General features: G+C 41.3%; 1 long non-coding RNA gene across 1 annotated transcript; it reads left to right on the top strand.

The window, feature by feature from the left end:
• The first annotated feature begins 6,826 nt into the window (after nucleotides 1-6,826).
• Nucleotides 6,827-16,144, top strand: LOC125483347. The gene is made up of 3 exons (XR_007262310.1): nucleotides 6,827-7,028; nucleotides 7,131-7,274; nucleotides 15,030-16,144. It is a non-coding gene; the product is annotated as an uncharacterized LOC125483347 (long non-coding RNA).
• The last annotated feature ends 5,829 nt before the right edge of the window (nucleotides 16,145-21,973 follow it).

Raw genomic sequence — 21,973 nt, 5'->3', positions numbered from 1 at the left:
CTTTCCTGTTCCTTTGATGCTGCTGGACCTGCTGTATTCATCCAGCTCTACACCTTGTTGTCTCTGATTATATAACAATCTGGGTAGGAGGGCAAATAGCTGTTAATGGAGACAGTTAATGCCTTCCAATAGGTAATGTATAATGGCAGACTATGTGGTAACAAGGCCTGGTGTGTGGGGTTGGGAGCTGGGGCAGGAGAGTTTAGGTCCTAACATATTTGAACCCGATATTGAGTCTGGATGACTGCAGGGTCCCCAGGCGGAAAGTGAGGTATTGTGTTGAGCTTTGCTGGAACAGTGCAGTAAGCCAGAGACAGAGATGTTGGCCAGGGAACAGGGTGGTGTGTTAAAGTGGCAGGCAACTGGAACCTCATTGGCATTCTTGCGAGCAGAATGTAGATGTTCTGCGAAGTGGTCACCCAATCTGCGCTTCGTTTCCCCACTGCAGAGGGGAGCAGTGAATGCAGTAAACTAGATTATGGGAAGTGCAGGTGAATTGCTGCTTCACCTGGAAGGTGTGTTTGGGTCTTTGGATACTGTGGAGGGAGGAGGTAGATGGGCAGGTGTTACACCTACAGCGGTTGCAGGGGAAGGTGCCGTGGGGTTGTGGGGAGGTGCTGGGAGTGAAGCAAGAGTGGACCAGGGTGTCCCGGAGGGAACGGTCCCTGTGGAAGGCAGACAAGGGAGTGGAGGGGAATATCTTGTGGGTGGTAGTATCTCGCTAGAGGTGGTGGAAATGGTGGCTGATGATCTTCTGGATGTGGATGCTGGCGGGATGGCAGGTAAGGACAAGGGGAACCCTATCGCTGTTGCGGGAGGGAAGAGAGGGGGTGAGAGTAGAAGTGCGGGAGATGGGTCAGATCTGGTTGAAGGCCCTGTCGACAACGGTGCTGGGGAATCCTCGGTTGAGGAAGAAGGTGGAAATATCAGAGGTTCCCTTTTCGAAGTTGGCCTCATCAGAACATATGCGACAGAGACGGAGGAAGTAAGAGAATGGGGTGGAGTCTTTACAGGAAGCAGGGTGTGAGGATGTATAGTCCAGCTGGCCGTGGGTGTCGGTGGGATAATGTGGATATTAGTGGCCAGTCTATCCCCAGAAATGGAAACAGAGATGTTGAAGAAGGGAATGGAGGAGTCAGAGATAGATCAGGTGAAAGTGAGGGCAGGGTGGAAATTGGAAGTGAAATCAATTAACTTTTCCAATTCCGGACAAAAGAGGGAAGCAGTATTGATGATACCATTGATATATCGGAGAAAGAGTTGTGGGAGGCATCAGGAAAATGACTGGAATGAGGAATGTTCCATGTACCCCACGAAGAGACAGGTATAAAAAGGGCCCATGCAGGTACCCATGGCCACTCCCCTGACCTGAAGAAAATGAGACGAGTTAAAAGAGAAGTTGTTGAGGGTGAGGACGAGCTTGGCCAAGCGGAGAAGTGTGGTGGTGGGTGGGGACGGTTCAGGCCTTCCCTCCAGGAAGAAACGGACAGCCTTGAGATTATCCTGGGTGGGGGGCGGGGGGCGGGGGGAGGGGGGGTGGTGTGGTGGTGGTGGAAGTGTAAATGGATTGCACGTCCATGGTAAAGAGGTGGTGGCTGGAGCCTGCAAACTGGAAATTCTGGAAATGGCATAAAGCATCACAGAAATTGCGGACGTATGTGGGCAGGGACTGGACCAAGGGAGAGAAGACTGAGTCGTTAGGAAGAAAGTAGGGCAGGAGCAGGCTGAAAGAATGGGTCTACCCAGGTAGACCTGTTTGTGGACTTTTGGAAGGAGATAGAAGCAAGCCGTACAGGGCTGGTGGACTATCAGCTTGGAGGCAGTGGGGGCACATCACCAGATGAAATGAGGTCAGTGACCATAGCTGATACAATGGCCTGATGTGGCATGGTGGGGTCATGGTCCAGGGGAAGACAGGAGGAGGTATCTGAGAGCTGGCACTCAGCCTCTGCAATGTAGAGGTCAGTATGCCAGACTACAACAGCACCACCCTTCTCAGCAGGCTTAATAACAACGTCAGGGTTAGATCTGAGTGCACATAGTGCAGTCAGTTCAGAAGATGACAGTTTAGATTGGGTGAGGGGGGCAGAGAAATTGAGGCGATAAATATCATGTCGACTGTTCTCAATGAACAGGTTGAGTGCAGGTAAAAGACTAGAGGGAGGTGTCCAGGTGGAGGGAGAGTGTTGGAGCTGGGCAAAGTGTTCTGTGGGACGGGGAGAGGACCCCTGTCCAAGGAAATGGGCACGGAGGTGAAGACGGAGGAAGAAGAGTTTGCCGTCATGTCGTGCCCAAAATTCATTAAGGTGGGGATGCAGAGGGATAAAGCTTTGCTGAGCACAGAACATTCAACCTTGGAGAGTGGAAGGTTAGGAGAGATGGAGAATACTTGACAGGAGGTGGGCTTGGTGGAGGGGATGGAGTCAGAGGGAAGGGCAGGGGAGGAAGGTTCCAGAGGGCCATGAGTATCTTTGAGTTGTTGCATTTTATGGGCCTTGAAGCCTGAAAGGAAAAGAAAAACTTTCTTGTTAGCACGGTGAATGAGCCAAAGGATGAAAGTGGAACTGTGGAGTGGCGCAGCCCTGAGCCAGCGTGACGCGATGCCGTTGGAGAGAGAGGTCGAGAGTGTGCATGTGGTGCTGCATGGCACTGAATGTGGATCTCAGGATGCGGCGAGAGCAGCTATTAGTGGAACGTTGAACATCACGGAGATATCTGTGATCCTGGATGGATTCAAAGCACAAACCTTCAATTGGAATCCACGTGGGGGCGAGCCTGAGCTGGAGGTAGTCACTGTGAACTGTGATGTGGCTGTGTGGAAAAGCTCAGCAAGTCTGGCAGCATCTATGAAGAGAAATCAGAGTTAACTTGTGATCCTGCTCTCTCCAAATTCCTCTCTCCATGTAAAACATTTTGTTGAATGAGATAATAGTTCTGAAGGAGTTGATGTTCATGCTACATCGAGCTCCACCCATTCTGTCCATGCTACTGTGGATAGAGTCAGTCAGTTCGATATAAGCCTTCATAGGGCTAGATGCTTTCTTTACAACTTCAGAGCGTTTTATCAATTATGCCTGACTAGTCGCGTAATTATTATAGAGAAATAGTCATACAACATAGAAACCGGCCTTTCATGTTTGAACTTTCAGCTTTATTCCTATTTAAAACTAAAAAGGTGTCACTATACTTTTATCACTGCAATGTTTAACTTTAAACTTTGTTCTTTCTTTCTACCCTGTTCTTAAGTTTCTGTAGTGGTGCCTTGTGTGGTGACATTATACGCCTTTCACTATACTCCTGTACTTTTGTACTTGAGTATGTGACAAAATCAAAATCAAAATCAGCCCACCATGTCTATGCTGACCAACAAACACAAAACTACACTAATCCCATTTACCTGCACTTGATCCACAGCCCCAGCATTTAAGTGCTCATCCAGATGTATCTTAAGTATTGTGAGAGTACCTGCCTCCACCATCCTTTCAGGCAGCACGTTCTGAGTGGCCACTTTCTGGGCGATTTTTTTTCTCTCTCTGAACTCCTCTAAACCACTTGCTCCTCACCTTCAACTTATGTCCTCTGATCTTAGACACGTCTGCCATGGGGAAGAGGTTATCACAATCTACTCTGTCCATGCCTCTCATAATTTTGTATACCTCAGTCAGATCCCAGCCCCAGCCTCCACTGCTCCAAGGAAAACAAACCCAGCCTATTCAGTTTCTCCCCATAACTGAGACCTTTTATCCCAAGCAACATTCTGGTGAATCTCCTCTGCACCATCTCCCATACAATCACATCCTTCTGATAGCGTGGCAACCAGAACTGTACACAGTATTCTATCTGTGGCCTAACCAATGAATTATAAAGTTATAATGAGATTTCCTTACTCAAATATTCTATGCCCTGGCTAATGAAAGCAAGCATCCTGTCAGCCTTCTTCACCGAAATGTCTACCTGTGCTGACACCTTCAGGGATCGATGGACTGGGTTCCCTTTTTAACTCAGTACTACATAGAGGCATACCATTCATTGTGTGTATCCCTCCCTTATTAGACCTCCCAAAATGCATCACCTCATACTTATCAGGATTAAATTCCATCTGCCATTGCTCTGTCCAATTTATCAGCTGATCAATATCAGACTGTAGCCTGAGATTGTCATCATTATCAACTACACCACCAATTTTTGTGTCATCTGCAAACCTACTTATTAAACCTTCTACATTGATATCCAAGTCGCTTACGGTACATAAACAACAGCAATTGTTACCATGTAATAAACCACAACATTGGTCCGTTACAGATCCATTCAGATCAAAACAGGAAATGACACCACTCACCATAACGGAACAGGCAGTCTAAATTCCAAGCGGAGTAGAATAACATCACTTCATCGGAGGATCCACTGATGATGTCACCTCGCACGGTGACGAAACGTCTGAACAAGAACAAGCCAGCTTGGCGAGCAAGTCAACAACCTCAATATGGTGGTATATCTGTACTGCTGATAAATAGATAGGCACCAGACAAAGGAGGGATGGCAATAGAAAGCTTCCTCAAATAACCCCGATTCTCTGAACCATAGGCTGGCAGAAGAGGCAGACACCGTGAGGTGCCAGTAGTGACAATGATATCACATCGTATTTAATGGTGCAGATCTGCATTCTGTACAGAGACACACATCACAAGGTGAAGACGATCCAGAATAAAAGTAGATTTTAAAAACAAATGAGTTCACCACTTTAAGAGCATCATTGCTTTAAGAATATACATTGATTCAGCAGATGGAACCCAATTATCAAGAAAGAGAGACTACATCAGTCATGGAAGTGCAACGAGAAAAACTCTGCACTCCAAAGCTAAACATTCATCACAAAGCTAGTGAGTGGCGCAGGGACCACGGAGTAATTGCAACATGTGGATTGTTTTTTACAAAGGAGATACATCGAAAAGATGACTGTGGATGTAATTTCAGTGGCTGTCTGGAAAGGAACCTGGGGTGTCACACCTGAAAATGTCAAGGCAACTTCAAAGAGAAAAATGCACCATAAACTGAAAGGTAATCTGTGTGTATCTCAGACAGTGAAAATTATTGGAGAGAAGACAGCAGTCTGGACAAGAGACTGCTTTTCTGTTTCTCCCCTTTTAAGAAAACACAAAGCAGAATTTAAAACAAAAACTATAACTTCTGATCTCTTGGTGCTAATGTACTTCAAAGCTTACATATGTTTATGGGCTGGGGTAGTCATGTGTACGCGCCTGGGTTTGAAGGCTGCAAAATTGAAGAACTATTCACTAGTCACCCCTGCGTTGCAGGTAAATTAATTTCTTGCTTTGAGTACTCGAAATCAGCCAGCAAGTCATTTAAAAAGGAATCAGGATGAAAGAAGGACACCCTGGTTTATTCCCGGAAGCCTATCAACAAGCCAGTTCAAAAGTAAACAAGACAACATCATTTCAGCTAATTTGCAAAGCCAAAAATCTCAAAAATCATCTGCTCAACTATCAACATTCAGTATCTACTCTTCACAAATAACACAGAGACTGACACTTTTTGTTTGGATCCCCTTCTCATTCCTAGTCACTGTGTATGCATGCTGTTCTAACGTTTCTTTTCATGTTTTGTAATTATTGCACTGACTCTGTTTGTTAATTCAAGAAAATTTGGTTAGATTGACCCCTTTGGCCTGGGAGAAAGGTGTCTATCAGGGAGAGGATACTTTTTAAACTGATACCAACTGAGGTGTGGGTGATTACAAGAGGGGAACCTGTTCATTCCTTCTCATTTGGGGCAAAATAACTTCAGGGTATCCAATCTGAGAACATAAAAAAGGGGAACCTGAGTCAGTGACTAGTTGTAACATTAGCAAAGGAGACTCTGTTGGGAGCAAGAGAAGGCTTGCGAGTGAAGTGAAATATTCCTAGGACAAAAGGGGTTAAACTTCATGCAATCAATGTAAGAAAGGGAGGGCAAGGGAGTGACATACAAAGCTCCCATTTCTCTCATAAAATCAACAACATCAGTATTAGACTGCATGAGGCACAATTGCAGGAGATAGTGCAAGGGCCAGAAAAAATATGTAGAATCAAGAAGGCTTCAGAAAGTATTAAGCTGGAAAACAGCAAATTAAAAAAAAATTGGAAGTGTCCAGCAGAAGAAAACTCAGGACACATTAAAAATTTAAAAGGACTGAGACTCGGTAATTAAATTCTGATTTCAGCTGGTGGTTTATAAGTGCTGCAGCCAGAAAAAAAGAACTTACCATAAAATTTATACAGAGGAAAGTGCTTGACGTTTTCAGTGATGAAAGGTAAGAAAACATCCTTGTAACCAGCATCTTGTATTTAACCACCACCTTCAACATAATGAAATGTCCCAAGATGGTTAACAAGATTTTTACGAGGTCGAATATAAGATTTGGTTATACAAGTTGACATTGAGAGTTTGGCTGTACAGTCACTGAGGCAGGTTCCCCTTTATTTCAAAGCAGGAAGAAAGAAGTGGAGGCTCAGGGAGGCAATTCTGAGCTAGGACCAAGGCAGCTGCAGGAGCTGCCATCCAATTGATTAAATTTGGGATACTCAAAAGGCCAGAATTAGAGGAATTTACAGAGCTGAAGGAAATTACAAAAATTAGGTGGGGTGAGATAATGTCTGGCCTATATGTGACTCCAGAACCACAGCAATGCAGTTGACTCTTAACTGCCCTCGGAAATGGCCTAACAAGTCACTAGGGCAGCTCGCCACCAATAGTAACTAAGGATGGGCAATAAATGCTGGTGGAGGGAGTGCTGCCTGGTTTATTGTTCACCATCTCCCTACACTGGGCTTATGTAGTGGAATGGCAAACACAAGAGGCAGGTGCTTCAGAGGCAAAGAAAACACTGATTTTATTGAACAAACAAGCAAAATGTAATATATTTACAGAAAACAAGAAAGTGAATGTCAAAAACCCACCTTTCTCTGACTGAGACCTGTCTCTCTGTTAACTTGACCCCCAGTTGAGCCTTGCGGCCAAGACTTGATACAGTGGGTGACTGTTACCTATGCTAGCAGGGGGGAAGAGAGGGAGATAGAGATAAAGAGAGTACCTGCTGACCTAGACTCCTATTCCACTTCCCTTCCGGACAGGTACCCTGGTATGAAAACGCGGTTTTGACAGGTTCTTGTCCATAGTCTCTTGCCGTAGCTGGGACTCCGTGAAGGGCCATGAGTGCCGGTAACAGTCGGTCTGGTGGTGTGCACAGATGCAGTTAGCTGCGTGGGACCAGACCGGTGAGTACCTTCGGTTTTCTTTTCTTTTCTGGTGGTCCTTGCGAGCACGTGTTGTGTTGGATGGTGGAGGATGTTGCTGGTGTTGTCCCGGTCAGTGTCTTGTGTCTCTGGATGCCTTTGACTGCCTCTGGACGTCGAGTGGAGGCTCGTGGTTAGCTGCCGGTGTTCAGTGGTTGTGAGGGCTGCTTTCCTTCGCGAGCGGGTCCTGCTTCTCACTGAGACTCTCAAACTCTCCTCGCAGAGCCCACCTCCGAGCACACACCGGGTCGGAATTGGGGCGCGTTGCTGGTATCACTCTCTTTCTCCTTCTCTTTCTCCTCTTCCTTCACTCACTGCCGTGCTGGGCTTGGGGTCTCCAGTTATACCCAGCTGCAGGCCCCATTATCTCCCGCCAAATCTGTTCAACTGTTGTTCCTGCTCTCGGGGCTGACTGAGCTTCCTGATCACTGGAGAAGATGGGAATGGTTTTACGATTAAGGTGAATGGTTTGGAATGTCCAGTATTTCCCTTGGATGGGTATTCGTTCACGTTTGAATAATGTTGTGAATGTCTTTACATCCAAAGGTGGAACAGGTTTGCATGTAGCACAATGGTGTGGAATGTTCAGTATTTCTGTGCCTGAGCACTGGCTGGAAAATTGAATGGCTTTGTACCTCTGTAGGCTCCAGAGGGGTTGAAGTTGTTTCTTTCCTGCAATCTGGCTTCCATTGTTTAAACTGGGAATTTTCTGAAGAAGGGTCTAGGCCCGAAACGTCAGCTTTCCTGCTCCTCTGATGCTGCTTGGCCTGCTGTGTTCATCCAGCTGTACACCTTGTTATCGCATGAATGGGGATCTTCTTTTAGTTTCTGTAAACTAACCCCTGTTCCAGACATCTGCCCCGGGGCTTGTATATATCCCAGCCTGTCCCAATCAGCCTTTTCCTGGTTCAGTTGCAGACCATGGTTTCTGGAGTCCCAAAAGTTCAGTAAATTGAATCCAATGTAATTTCCACAACTTCTGCCTTCAGAGGGTTTGAAGTCCAGGGTATGTCCATAAACTGATGGGGAGTTTTGCCCCACCTTTTGCCAGCCAGCTACACCCGTGTCCCACAAGTGAATAAAAATGTCTGATAACCTGATTCCCTGATAGATGTTAAAAAAAATCAGTTTAAAAAGTCGAGGCAATTTGAGGTAGGAAAGTCTCTAAATAATTCCTCAACAATCACTTTGGTCAATCAAGATTAATTCAGCAGAACTCTGTGGTCCTGATTAATCTAGTGCTGCATCAAAATTTTTAAGGTACAAATCACTTGAATATGCCTAATATTGTTCTATTAATTTTTCCTTGGTTCTGTCTTTGTAACTTTGATCCATTTGTTTACCTCTCAGTTGAACAGTTCTGTACTGAGCTGTAGTAAGAGTGTTTTTATTTTTGTGCTCTCAATAAGATCTCTCAAGTGTGATTTAGGCATTCAGTTTCTCCATAGAGTATCTGTGGCTCACATTAAGATGCCTTCAAAAATCCTCCCTGGTGTATTTGATCTGGGAGGTAATATTCATTTTCCAAGAACTCTATTCACTCGTCTCATCTTTTTTCTCATTACATTGGAACAAGTTTTTGTCTATCTTTTGGCTTCTGCTCGATTAACAAGCTTACACATCTGTCAGAAAACGAACAATTTCACAGCATCTCAGTCATTACTTCTGCATCCTTGAAGATTTGTGGTGACTTCCAACGAAAGTAAATTGTGATACATATTAAAGGAGTCATGTGGGATAAAGTTTCCACATTGGGTGCAATTGGGAAGTGAGTGCAAATTGTGCTTGAAATTGCACTGGTTAGATTACAGTTCAACTTTACGCTAAAATGTATTTGATAATCACAAGCATAAAATCTTTCATTTACCTGCCCAATTGGGCAGGGTAATAGAATGTAACTGTTCATTTTTCTTTTTTTGCAATTTAAACTATTCCTTGATGCATGTAGGAGTGCTAAATTGGTATATTTTTATTAAACAACTGAAAATAGGTTTATCACAAATAGTAAACACTTTTAATAAGGTTGTCCAGTCTTCCACCTGACTAATCTGATTTTAAATAAAAAGAAATGTTTCTTTTGAATAAAAATGCTTAACATGTTCTAGTATTATTGATGTGCACTTAACAGTTTTGCAGTGACAAGTATTTTTTTCAGATGTAAAAACTGTTAAGTAATGCTCACTGGAGCCCATGGGCCTATGCAGGAAGATTATTTTGTCTTCACCTCTTGCATGAATAATTGGCAGAAACTTACATCTTTGTTACCACAATCCAGGAGCAGTCAGTCTTGAGCATGAGTCATCTGCTCCTCTTCGAAATCTTCCCATAGAATATTTTTACCCATGTGAGAGGGTAGACAGGGCCTCAGTTTTAAAATAAAAAATAAGAGCTGGAGTCGGCCATTTGTCCATTTCACACGTTCAGTAAGATCATGGCTGATCTGATTGTGGTCTTAATTCCACTTTTCTGCCTGTTCATCATAACCTGTGATTTGTACATCAAAACTGTGCCTTAGACTTGAATATATTTACTGAGCCAGCTTCCACTGACTCTCCTTCAAAGAAAATGACGCCCTGTCAAATAAATTATTCTCCATATTAAATGGGTGGTCCCTTATTTTGAAACTATGCCCTGTTTGCATTAGGGTTCTCCATGAGGGGGAACATATGTTTGGCGTGTCTGCTGTCAAGACCCCTCAGACTCTTAAAACTCAAATTGTCCAGTTGGCATGGGTAGATTGGGACTATTGTGACCCACAGCAATCTCAGGAATATTTACCCATTTGCCAGTCGGCACTTTTTCAGTCCAAATCTCTGATGCTAGTCACTTCTGGTGAAGGAGGTAGTGTCTATGAGGAGGCAATGTGGATCAGAGAGGGTGCCAAGTCAAGTCAGGTCAGATCAAGTCTGGTCAGGTTTGGGTGTATGTTCAGGTCAGATGTCTAGTAGGGTGTGGGTGAGGTCAATTTTAGTGATGGGGGAGCATAGTGATAGTATTTGTCAGGTGTATAGTTACACAAGGGTTAGAGCAGGTCTTAATATCTTTAACTTTTCCTGTGTAGCTAATGTAAAGCTCCAATTTTTAGGTCTAAAAGTTGGTTAGACCAAAGTTAGAGCAGTGTGCGCAGTTTTAGTTGCTACATGATAGGAAAGTTGTGATTGCATTGGAGAGGGTGCAGAGGAGATTCACCAGGATGTTGCCCAGGCTGGACCAGTTCAGCTATGAAGACAGACAACATAAGCTGGAGATATTTTCCTTGGAGTCCTGATGGATGTCAACAGAATTATGAAGGCATTATTGGCGGCACAGTGACTCAGTAGTTAGCACTGCTGCCGCTCAGTGGCAGGAACTTGGGTTTGATTCCACCCTCAGGCAATAATCTGTGTGGAGTTTGCACATTCTCCCTGCGTCTGCATGGGCTTCCTCCACGTGCCCGGTTTCTTCCCACAGTTCAAAGATGTGCAGGTTAGTTGGACTGGTCATGCTAAATTGCCCATTGTGTTCAGGGATGTGCAGGCTATGTGGATTGGCCATGGGAAATGTGTTATGGGGTTAGGGTAGGGAGGCAAGTCTAGGTGGGATGCTCTTTAAAGAGTTCATGTGGACTTGATGGGCCGACTGGCCTGCTTCCACACTGTAGGGATTCTATGATTGATATGGATAGGGTAGACAGGAAGGAAGCTTTCCTTTTAGTTGAGGTACCAGTATCGGGGGTGAGGAGGGCATGGATTCCACTCAGAGGCTGGCGAGTATCTGAAACTTGTTACCTGGAAAGGTGCTGTAAGGGTGAACAATCACAAAATTTAAGTATTTAGATGAATATTTGAAAGGCCGCAGCATAAGGGGCTATTGGCCAAGGGCTGGAAAATGGAATTAGAGTAGATAGGCTATTTGATGACTGGCGTGGACCATATGGGCTGAAGGGACTTTTGCTACGCTGTGATACTTTACGACTTTGAGTCCTTTGCTGAATTACTGACTGCAGTGAACAGGTTATTGTTGAGTAAGTTCTCCTTTGTAGCACTGTCAACTACAACATCCATCATTTTGATTGAGGTAGTCTGATAGGACAGTAATTGGCTGTGTTGGGTTTGTCCCGTATTTTGTGGGGTTGGGTTTTTTTCTGTTGGGTTTGTCCTGTATTTTGTGGACAGGAGATACCTGGACAATATTCCACATTACCACATGGATGCTGCTCTTGTAGCTGTACTGAAACAGCTTATTTCAATAAATGAGTCATCCCATTTATGTTTCCCACCTTTAGTTTTAGCTGGCTTTAGCACAACATTCTTTATACTTCTTGCCTTTACATTTTGCTCTTTGTTAATTGTGTCTGGAGATCGTAAAATTTTAAAATAGGCATGGGATACTTTTGAGAAAAATTAAATGCAGGCTCCTGAGGGTACATGCACAACTTTAGAGCTGAGATCGACCACGTTAGTAGAATATGCACATGTGAAGAGAACAGAGCTACAAAGTGAGCACAGATGGCAGGGCCGTACCACCGTGACCACACCACTGCTCATAATGTTTGTCTTTTTCCAACTGCACTTTGCTCAGGGCTTTGTAACATGCTGAAAGTCAAGTCCCTTCTGAGATTCTCAGCCACTAAACCACCTTTGCTGACAGAATTCCATCTCCTCACTACCAAACGAGCTGAGACGAGCAATCACAATTAATATTAAGCGTAAGCAGAATGGTAATTACCAGGTACACTACTTCATTAAGTACAGCTGTTCTGGCATTAATATGTCCTCATAATGAGAATATGCTGCATAATTGCTGACTCTACAACTTGCCAGACTAAAAGAAGCTATTAAAGAATGTCACCACAGGAAATGTGCAGCTCCACATGAACCTTATTATTAATATTTTGACTGATACTGGAGTTGCAATTTAAGAATGAAACATTTACAGCAAAGACAGTAATTGGCACAGGTACATCAAGACATTATAAATTGTCAGGCTATTATCCAGATAAAAGCACTAAAGACGTCAGACTTATTTGATAAAATTCATGAAACTTTTTTTTTTGAACTCAAAGAAGGAATGATCAACATTGACTTAATTAGAATCATTTGTTTTCAGAAATGAGTTTCAAATAACTATATGGTAAAATCTCAGATGCAACTATTTGCTGCTCTCAAAATTAAATTTAGGGATCAGAGGACAACACCCCAAGATACCTCTTTCCTCCAAGCTTCCTAATGTTCTACATTCATTGAGTACTCCCTTATGTAGTGATTGTAACGAGGTCAGCCAGCTGGATGTCATAGAAAATTAAAAAAACAAAATAACTGCTGATGCTGTAAATCAGGAACAAAAACAAAGTTGCTGGAAAAGCTCAGCAGGTCTGGCAGCATCTATGAAGGAAAAAACAGAGTTAACGTTTCGGGTCCAATGATGCTTCCTCAGAAGGGTCATAGAATATAAGTTCTCTAATTAGGGCTGTTCATTCTAATATGGGAGCCCTGGCTGATATATAAAAAGGATGTGTCAAAGATACTGACACTTTGGTACTGCCTCATACAGAGTCAGGTACCATAGTCCAGGATTAGTCATGTGTAAATAAAGGATCACTTGGTGATGAGATACCAGCCTCTGGAATTATTACACCTTGTCTTATTGCTTCTTCCAAAGTGCATCACTTCATACTTATCAGGGTTAAATTCCGTACACCACTGATCTGCTCAATGACCAATCATCAATGTCTTCCTATAACCTTAGACCATCTTCCTCACTGCCAACCACCCATCAAATCTTTGTGTCATTTGCAAACTTATTTCAGCCCCCACATTTTCTTCTATTTCATTTATATTCATCATGAGCAATAAGAGAGACCCAGCACTGAGCCCTGCAGTATGCCACCAGACACCACCTCCAGTCACACAGCCTTCTACCACTACTCTCGGTCTCCTACTACTATGACAGTTTTTGCATCCAACTTGCCAAGTTACCTTGGATCATATAAGGTTTTACCTTCGTATCAATCTCCCATGTGGGACCTTGTCAAAGGCTTTGCTGAAATCCATATAAACTACCTCAACTGCACCACCCTCATCTACACACCTGGTCACCTTCTTGAAAACAATCAAATTTCCTAGGCATGACCTCCATCTAATAAAGCTATGCTGACTATCCCTGACCAAACTTGTGCCTCTTCAAGTGGAAGTTAATTCTTTCTTTTGAAAATGTTCTGCAGTAGTGTCCCTACCACTGATGTGAGATTCATTGGTCTGTAATTCCCTGGTTTATATCTACCACCTTCTTGAAACCCATCTGAGCTGTCCTTCCATCCTCTGGCACCTCCCCTGTGGCCAGAGGGATTAAAAAATTGGAAGTGCTTGCATAAGTGAGTTTGACTCAGAAAAGAGGCAGAAGTAGCACATCATCCTTTCTTCATTCACAGGATGAGGGTGCCACTGACTAGTCTAACATTTATTGCCCAGAGAGTAGTTATGAGTAAACCACTTTGCTGTGGGTCTGGAGTCACATGTAGGCCAGACCAGGTAAGGATGGCAGTTTCCTTCCCTAAAGGACATTAATGAACCAAGTGGGTTTTTCCTGATAATTGGCAATGGATTCATGGTCATCATTAGACACTTAATTCCAGATATTTATCGAATTCAAATTCCACCATCTGCCATGGCGGGATTCAAACCCAGGTCCCCAGAACATTATCTGGGTCTCTGGATTAACAGTCCAGCGATAATACCACTAGGTCACTGCCTCCCCTACAAATCATGGCAGACAGAGGACTTCAAGGTTGCCTGATGATCACTGGTGGACATATTGTGTAAGGTAGGACAGGAGAGAGGTCCTCACAAGGTCCTTAGACAGGCTCCCGGAAGGTAACTGGAACAGATGGCCATCGTGGACGATACTAGGAGTTTAGCCTCCAAGATCAGGATGTGGTGCGATAAAAGTTCAATCACCTCACATCAGTGAGTAATGTCAGTGAATTCATCTTCAAATGTCACATCCCACCAACTGCACCACTAGCCTCATGCACCACACTTCCATTTCTCACTTACTAAAACTTCTATCAGTCAGGACCTATACCTAACATTCAGTGCTTCACTTCTCCCACACACATTGCACTGCTGCTAATCTAACATGCACAGCTCACAGCTGTTGCGCACTCTTTTAACCATAACAACTACATTGGATTGGACTTACTGATACACTTCCCTCTATCATGCAAGGCCATGAGTTGTGGAACAAAAATAGTAACAACTAACTGATATTACTGCTACTACAGCATGTTTTCATCTTAATGGAGACAGTACTCACTCTCATTTAATTGGTCATACCTGAAGGCAATGCCAGTTGCAGGTCTGAAAGGAATGAAGATGGTTTTAACCATGAACTGCATGTTTCATACCTGAAATTGAAAGGCAACGCTTTAGAGCTGTCAAAGCAGAACTTTAAGTATGTCGGGAGATGGTATATGATGTTCAAGGGTGGCTTTTTTCCAAAGTGGGTACCATCAAAGTGGATTAATGTCAGAATTGCACTCCCTCAATGTTCCATTATTACTTTTGTTCTGCAATATGCATCTGGATAAAGTCACATCTCAGAGTTCTTTCGTGAAACATGATATTGATTTCTTTGCAATGTCTACATAGCACACAGTGACACAGCATAACATGAGTTTGAGTGAGATTTATTGAGAATGATGGCAGGTCTCAGGAGGAGTGTTACTGATCTGCTGCTCTATTCTGATACTCCCCACAGATTTTAGGCCCATACAACTGAGCCAAACTCATGATTGGTGCATTCCTTATGGCCTTGCTACATAGACAAAAGTAATAATGAAGGAGAAAGCAATTACAATGGCATCAGCAAACCCAGCAAGAAGAGTAATATCCAGCAACTGCTGCCCTGTTTCTAAATGGATATGCAGCCAGTGAAGAACTCTCAAGGAGATGAAAGAGAACAGACCCTACATACACCAAGCTCACTGTCATTTTCCACAGCTTTCAGAAATACTCTGCAGGTGCAGGCTAAGGGTGTCCTGGGCCACCGTCACTCAAACTATATCACTTGTGAAGCTGGACTCACACTCAAAAGGAATGGGTGACCTTTTTATACCAGTGGCTATCAAAGGTCCAGCTTGTTTCAAGGGGCAGCCAGGAACTGGTATGGTATTTCCCAGTCCTCAACCCAAAAACACATCTGGAAATCTTGTCCCATTTCCTCCTAATTACACCAGTTTATATACTCCAATCATGCCGATGAGAGTCAAGCTATCCAGGATGTGGCATTCTCCGACATTACTAGCTTCTCCTAGGGGCAAGGTTTTATAGACTTACATCCATTTTGCTTTGAGAGCACCTGATCAGCAAACTGCAAAGTTTTTATCGATAGAAAAGTCTCCCACTTGGTCAATGTGCAGCTTATCTGTGACCATTGATGTCGGATTCTGGAGGAATACAGTGGATAGCTTTGGAGCTGCCGTGATGTTCATACACAGGAGGACTCAAGCTCCTGTCTCCTTCCAAAATCATCGGACCATACAGAGATGGCTTCTGGGAGATCAGGGTTACACCCTCCAAACCTGGTCAATGACTCCCTTACAAAACCCTCAGACTGTAGTAGAAGGGAGAAACAACAATGAGCATGTTTTCACCAGTCCGCTAATGGAACAGATTAAAATGAGACTTTGATGCCTGGACCACTCTGGTAAGGCCTTGCGGTACAACCTAGAAAGGGTGTCCTGTTTCATTTTGGTATGCTGTGCCCTTCACAATTGGATCCAGACGCAGGTGCTGATGCATGAATCATTTTTTGATGTTATTTTGCCAATGAAGTTATAGGGATACAGTCTCAATAAAAACTTGATGAATTAATGTGAGGGTGCTGAATTATTGTAACTGCCTTATTTATAAAACCATCAATAAAGTCTGTTTACAAAACACGAACATTACTTGAACCAAACTGTTAGCCCTTCCCGTTTTTGCAAGATACCCCAACATGAAGCTTTAGTTGTAAGAAACTAAATACCTCTTGCTGATCGCACTTAGCGTGGAAATTGTGATTCTGAGCATTGAGATGAGCCAATCTGTAAACTCTTTCAAACTATTCATATACTTTTACTGTTAACGAGCTTCTTTTGGACCAGTTCTACCATCTGAGAAGTATTTGGTAAATCTGTCTTCGGAAGATAAATCAACCAACACAACCACACATTTAAAATCCTTGATAATAAATTTGCAGACTATAATTATGTAATGTTAAAAATATAATTTTAATTAATTTAATCACTATTTACATCATACATAACATCCTGCTAATTATACTGAGCAATGGTGAAGAACAGACTTACCAGAATAAAAGCAGAACTTGGAAGGTTAAATTACTAGAACAGGTTGTGTAAACTTGACATCAATTCCCTTGAGCATGCAAGATAAAGAATTGACAGTCAATAGATTGGATAGGATATGTTCGGAGAAACTCTGAGGAGGAATGGTAAACAATGAAACTTAATCTTAAAATTGGAGCTAACTCACATAGGAAGGAAATTTATAATTGACATTTTCACATAAGAAAGTAACAGACATTAGCAATTATCTCTCAGAAGCTGTCAATATTCTGTGAATTGGAGCATTAAAGTATGTGATGTAAAATGTGCGATTTATATATATTTTAATATCGTTTATTTTGAATCTTTGAACTTTACACTAATGGCATATGGGTTTTCTATGTGTCGAAAAGGGTTTAATGATTAATTTATTTGTGCCTCCGTAACCATACTTCTTTTGTTTAAAACACAGTGTGATTAAAGACTTCCTGGAGAGTAATGGGATTTTGTCTATGTTGGGGGAACAATGTGTTGCATTGGGCTTTCAAGTAGAAGATTCTGGACAACAAGGTGCAGGGCTGGATGAACACAGCAGGCCAAGCAGCATCGTAGGAGCAGAGAGGTTGACGTTTCGGGCCTAGACCCTTCATCAGAAATTGTTTTTGGACTTAAGGGAAATTCCCATAGTTTGGAAGAAAGCTTTTTAGTTTCAGTTTGGTCAGTTTTGCAGGAGTCTTGGCTGAAGCTGGATGTGTAAAACAGTTGCTCCTGAGAAAGGGATGTTGTTTGGAACTGTTAAGAAAGAGGTTACCACAGAGTAAAGAATTAAATTTAACTTTCAAAACTAGTTGTCTTTGGTTAAAAGCCTGAAGGATTATGCAGAATTGAGAATGTCTAAACTCAGTTATGTGACAAATCAACAAACAGACTATCGGATTCTTATTATTGATAACTGAAGCTGCAGTTAAGTTGATTTTTAATCAATAAGGGAATCAAGATTGTGGCGTGAAGGTAGGGAAGTGGAGTTGAAAATTATCAGATCAGTGATGACCTAATTGAATGGAGGAGTAGACTCAATGGGCTGAATGGCCGACTTCTATTTCTACATCTTATGGTCAACAGGGGTGAAGAAATCTCAAGAAGTGTCAAAGCTTTTCAAGAGGTGTCAAAGTCATCAAGACCCGTCAAAATATGTTTTAATGAATGAAAGTGCTCTTCTCAATAAAATGTACTCTATAGAACTTTAAGTGATGGTAATGTATTCTCTCTCTTGTGTGGATATGTGTAGCTCCGCGGTGAGATGGCATTCTAGATGAACTTGGAAAGCACAAAGGGTGAAGGCATGTACTAAGTTGATATAGGGGTTTATTGGGGCATGCGTTAAGGTCCTGGAGTCTTTTTGTAGCATTATGGGATGGGGAACCACATGAATAGGTTAGGACCATAGACTTGCATGGAGCTTTAAGGGGCTATGGAGTTGATAGAAGGCATATAGGCTGGAATGGATGGGGCTTTTGGAGAAAGCGGGTAAGAGGGGTAACAGTAGGAGATTTGTGATACATTTTATCTTTAATCTCAATTTTTGGACACATTGGCTGCATCTCAGAGGGAAGATTAATGCACAGCCTACCTTCAGGAATTAGCAGATTCCTCAGCTCTTCTTGGATCACCTGGCCCAATTCCCAAATTAGCTCCAACTCCCAGAACAAAAATAGGAAATGCAGTTGGCCCTTTTTAAAAGTCAGGTTCATGGAGCTCAAAATTTTTCTGCTTCTATGCATCAGACTCAGTAATCACAGTTGTAGCCTTAGCCTCAAAACTTTGAGCCTTAAAGCTAAATGCATTTCTAACTTCCTTTAGTTCTGATGAAAGGTCACAGATCTGAAATGTTACTTTTTTCCTCTCTCCAGAAATGCTGTCAGCCTTGCTGAGTAGTTTCAACATTTTCTGTTGTTATTTACTTGAAGGCTTGAAACTGGACGATTTGTTTTTGGGAAAGAACATCAAGGGACATAGAATTAAGGCAGGAAAATGATGCTGTACTATAAATCAGGTGTGATCTAATTGAAAGATGGAACAAGCTAGTGGAATCAGTCTTTTGCTCCTACCTTCCTAATTAATCAGTATTTTAATTAAAGAATTGATATTAAAGAATAGAATATATTCTACGTAATGAAAATGCATAAATTTTGTTGGGCTGAAGGAAAGTAATTAGATAAGCGACATAGTAGTCATTTGCTGTACATCTGTCAAAATATTCAATTAAATCCACCCTTAAAACAATTTTAAATGAGCAATGTCAAAAATAAAGTAGTATTTAATGAAGGTTTCCTATGATAAAAAAAACTCAATATAACAATTTCAGTTATTAATTATTGTGTAATGACCATATTCACAAACTATGAAAAGTAACCTTAATATTGGTTTTGGAAGCTTTTAGGCTAAGGTGAACCAATCAAACTATAAATCCCTAATCAAGCTAATAAGAATGTCAAAACCATGTGACTTCTGGATTTTATATAAAGTGAAAGATTAAATGGGTTGTCATTGTCTGTGGAAGAATTATTTGACTTGTCTTGATTTGCCTTTGATGCAATATTTTTCTTTCTTGTTGTCAACAAGTACCTCCTGGAAATTTAATAGCTTTCGGGTCACTAGACCCAAAACGTTAACTCTTTTTTTTCCTTCATAGATGCTGCCAGACCTGCTGAGCTTTTCCAGCAACTTTCCGAATAGCTTTCTTCGATGTTTGTTTTTTTTCTTTAAATATCATCAAATTGCCTTTTGTGAAGAGCTGAAGAAACTGAGAAAAGTGTAGAAAGAAAAAAAGTTAAAAAAATCTTTCTTCCAGAAATACACTTAATTATCTATTAAACCCATTTATAACCTCCACTTCTATAACCTTTCCCAGTGATTTATCCAATGCTTATTGAGAAGTCCTACCTCCTTTCACTTCATACCTTCTGCTTCATAATTCTTAGTTTGCACCAAATGATGTTTGAGCTCTTCAACAGCATGAACAACTTGCTTAGATCACTTTTAACAATTCCTTACATGATCTTTATCTTAAACAAGTTAGCCCTCCCATTAAATTAGTTGACAAAGTAAAGGTTTACATATTACTATTCATCTCACGTAGTTCCTAGAACCTGGTTCTTAAAATGCATCATTGCTGGAATAATTTGTAGTTGTTGAGTGAGTCCTTGCTTGTAACAGTCCCGATTTAATTAGATGCATCAATGTTTAATCTTTACACGGAGTGTTTACTGCTTCAAAGATTCCTAATTAATAAAAATTAACATAACAGTTTTATGTATAATGATCTTCACAAAAGGAACTGTGAAACATTCAAAACAAATTCAGTATAATAACGTGTCGGCATACTATCATGGAGGACTTCCAGAAAATATTCCATTAAACTGTCAGAATAATGTGGTAAACACAGGATTTATCTGATGTTAGTAGGGTTAGCAATCCTCCAGAATTATCTTGGTATTTCTAGAAATTAAGGATCAACCATCAGGACATTGCAGTGAGTTGCTGAGAAGAAAAGAACTAAAGGGATTTTTAAAAAAATCCAGTTTTCTTGGAAGGCTCTTATTAGTTATAGAAGTATCAAGGAAGAAATACAGTGAAACATAAAAGACAAGGTATGTCTTACTGAATAGAAATTGAAAGATTAGGTGATGAAATCACTAGATATAGATCCAAACAGAACTGGCAAATCTAATTGTTAAACCATACAGACTCCATCTCAAAGCCATTGAGTGAAATTCTCACACAAAAGATATTATGAAAACTTATGCATCAACTATCTCAATGGGCAATGATGCACTATGTGAAAAACTCTCACTACATTTTAAAAATCTGTTTTTCACCTTGCGACTCTGATTTGCCCCAATTCGCACCCTCCTTGTGTCACTGGGCATTGCCTTTGACTATTATTTATCACACAAATTGGATAAGCATCTTGGGAGAAAGAATTTTCAGCCAATGTGGAAAGGGTAGAGGGGCGGAAGGATCTAAACTACTTTTGAAATGAGCTTGATGGGCTGATTGGCTTCCTTCTGCAATGTAACAGTTTTATGATTTCATAATTTCTAATGAAAAAAAGAAATTTTAACAAATGTTTTGAAAGTATGTTCTAATGTGTGTCTCTCATATTAGCAGGTCAGTTGAATTTTACAGTTTGTTACATCAAAAGACTGTGAGTTTATCCCAGAAAATAATTTATGGGTAATGAACATTAGAATTACTTTTTTCTGGTATTTAATCATTGGAACATCCATTCAGTGCTATTCACAGAACTAAAGTATTGAACACAAAATTAATAGTGAGAAACATAAAAATAGTATAAATATTTAGATTAGAGTCAGTGCGAACTTTGAGCGAAAGTGAACCATGCATAAATTAACTGCAATACAAATCCATATTTTTTAACAGAATAAGATTGAATCAAATGAAAATAAGTAAGCAGATAAGGGCTGCTGGTTTCAATCATTGAATTACTCCCAAAATTAGTACATTTTTGTGAATTCCATGCAAGGAGAAGATGCTGAAAAGCAAATAATAGAAGTGAATAAATAATTGCAAATAAAGTAAATAAGAATTCCTCTTAAGGGCATTCTGACTGCTTGTTAATGGTCATTAGAAACTGATGGAAAACAAAGTACTCAGTTTTCCTAAGATGATACATTCACAGAGGTAAATATTGATTCCCACTCTGACCTGGTTCTAGTTAAACAGTAACAGGTCGAGATGTCCAAGCAAAATAAACATGTTTTTTTAAAAACCTGGAATGCCCACCCATTAGCAGTCATAAAAAATGTATGGTACAGATTATGAGCGATTGAAAGACTGTGAATATCACTAGTGAAACAATGGAGCCTCAACATGAAGCACTTTCAGTCCAGGTACAGATATCGGACCTCAGTCAAAAGCTTTGTATGCTTTGGAGTGTCTGAAACATTTAGCAGCTTACCAATCTATGGGTACTTGCATTTCTAATACTGGTCATGTTCCATTGGTGCCCATAGCTCAGCAATCTTGGACCTACACTTTGGAGTTCTCATTCTGTAGCTCATTACCTGTAAGACCCTTTGAATGTTACTTGGCGTTGTTACCATTTCTGCTATCTTCTTTCTTTGCTCAGCAGTTTTTTTTAAATAGATTACACATCCAATAAGTACCTTGGAACATTATTTCTGCATGAAAGGTTCTCTATAAATGCTGTTATAATAATGGTAAATACAGATTATTGATGTTTGACTTCCATAATTGGATTTTATTTCTACCCAAGACTTTGATGGAGTAAAGTAATATTTAAAGGGGACAAATAATGACCTAAAATTGCTGCCTAAAATCACCTGACTGCAGA

Source organism: Rhincodon typus, chromosome 6 (assembly GCF_021869965.1).
Source record: "Rhincodon typus isolate 14 chromosome 6, sRhiTyp1.1, whole genome shotgun sequence".
NCBI lineage: Eukaryota > Metazoa > Chordata > Chondrichthyes > Orectolobiformes > Rhincodontidae > Rhincodon > Rhincodon typus.
This window is presented reverse-complemented; position numbering and strand designations above follow the sequence as displayed.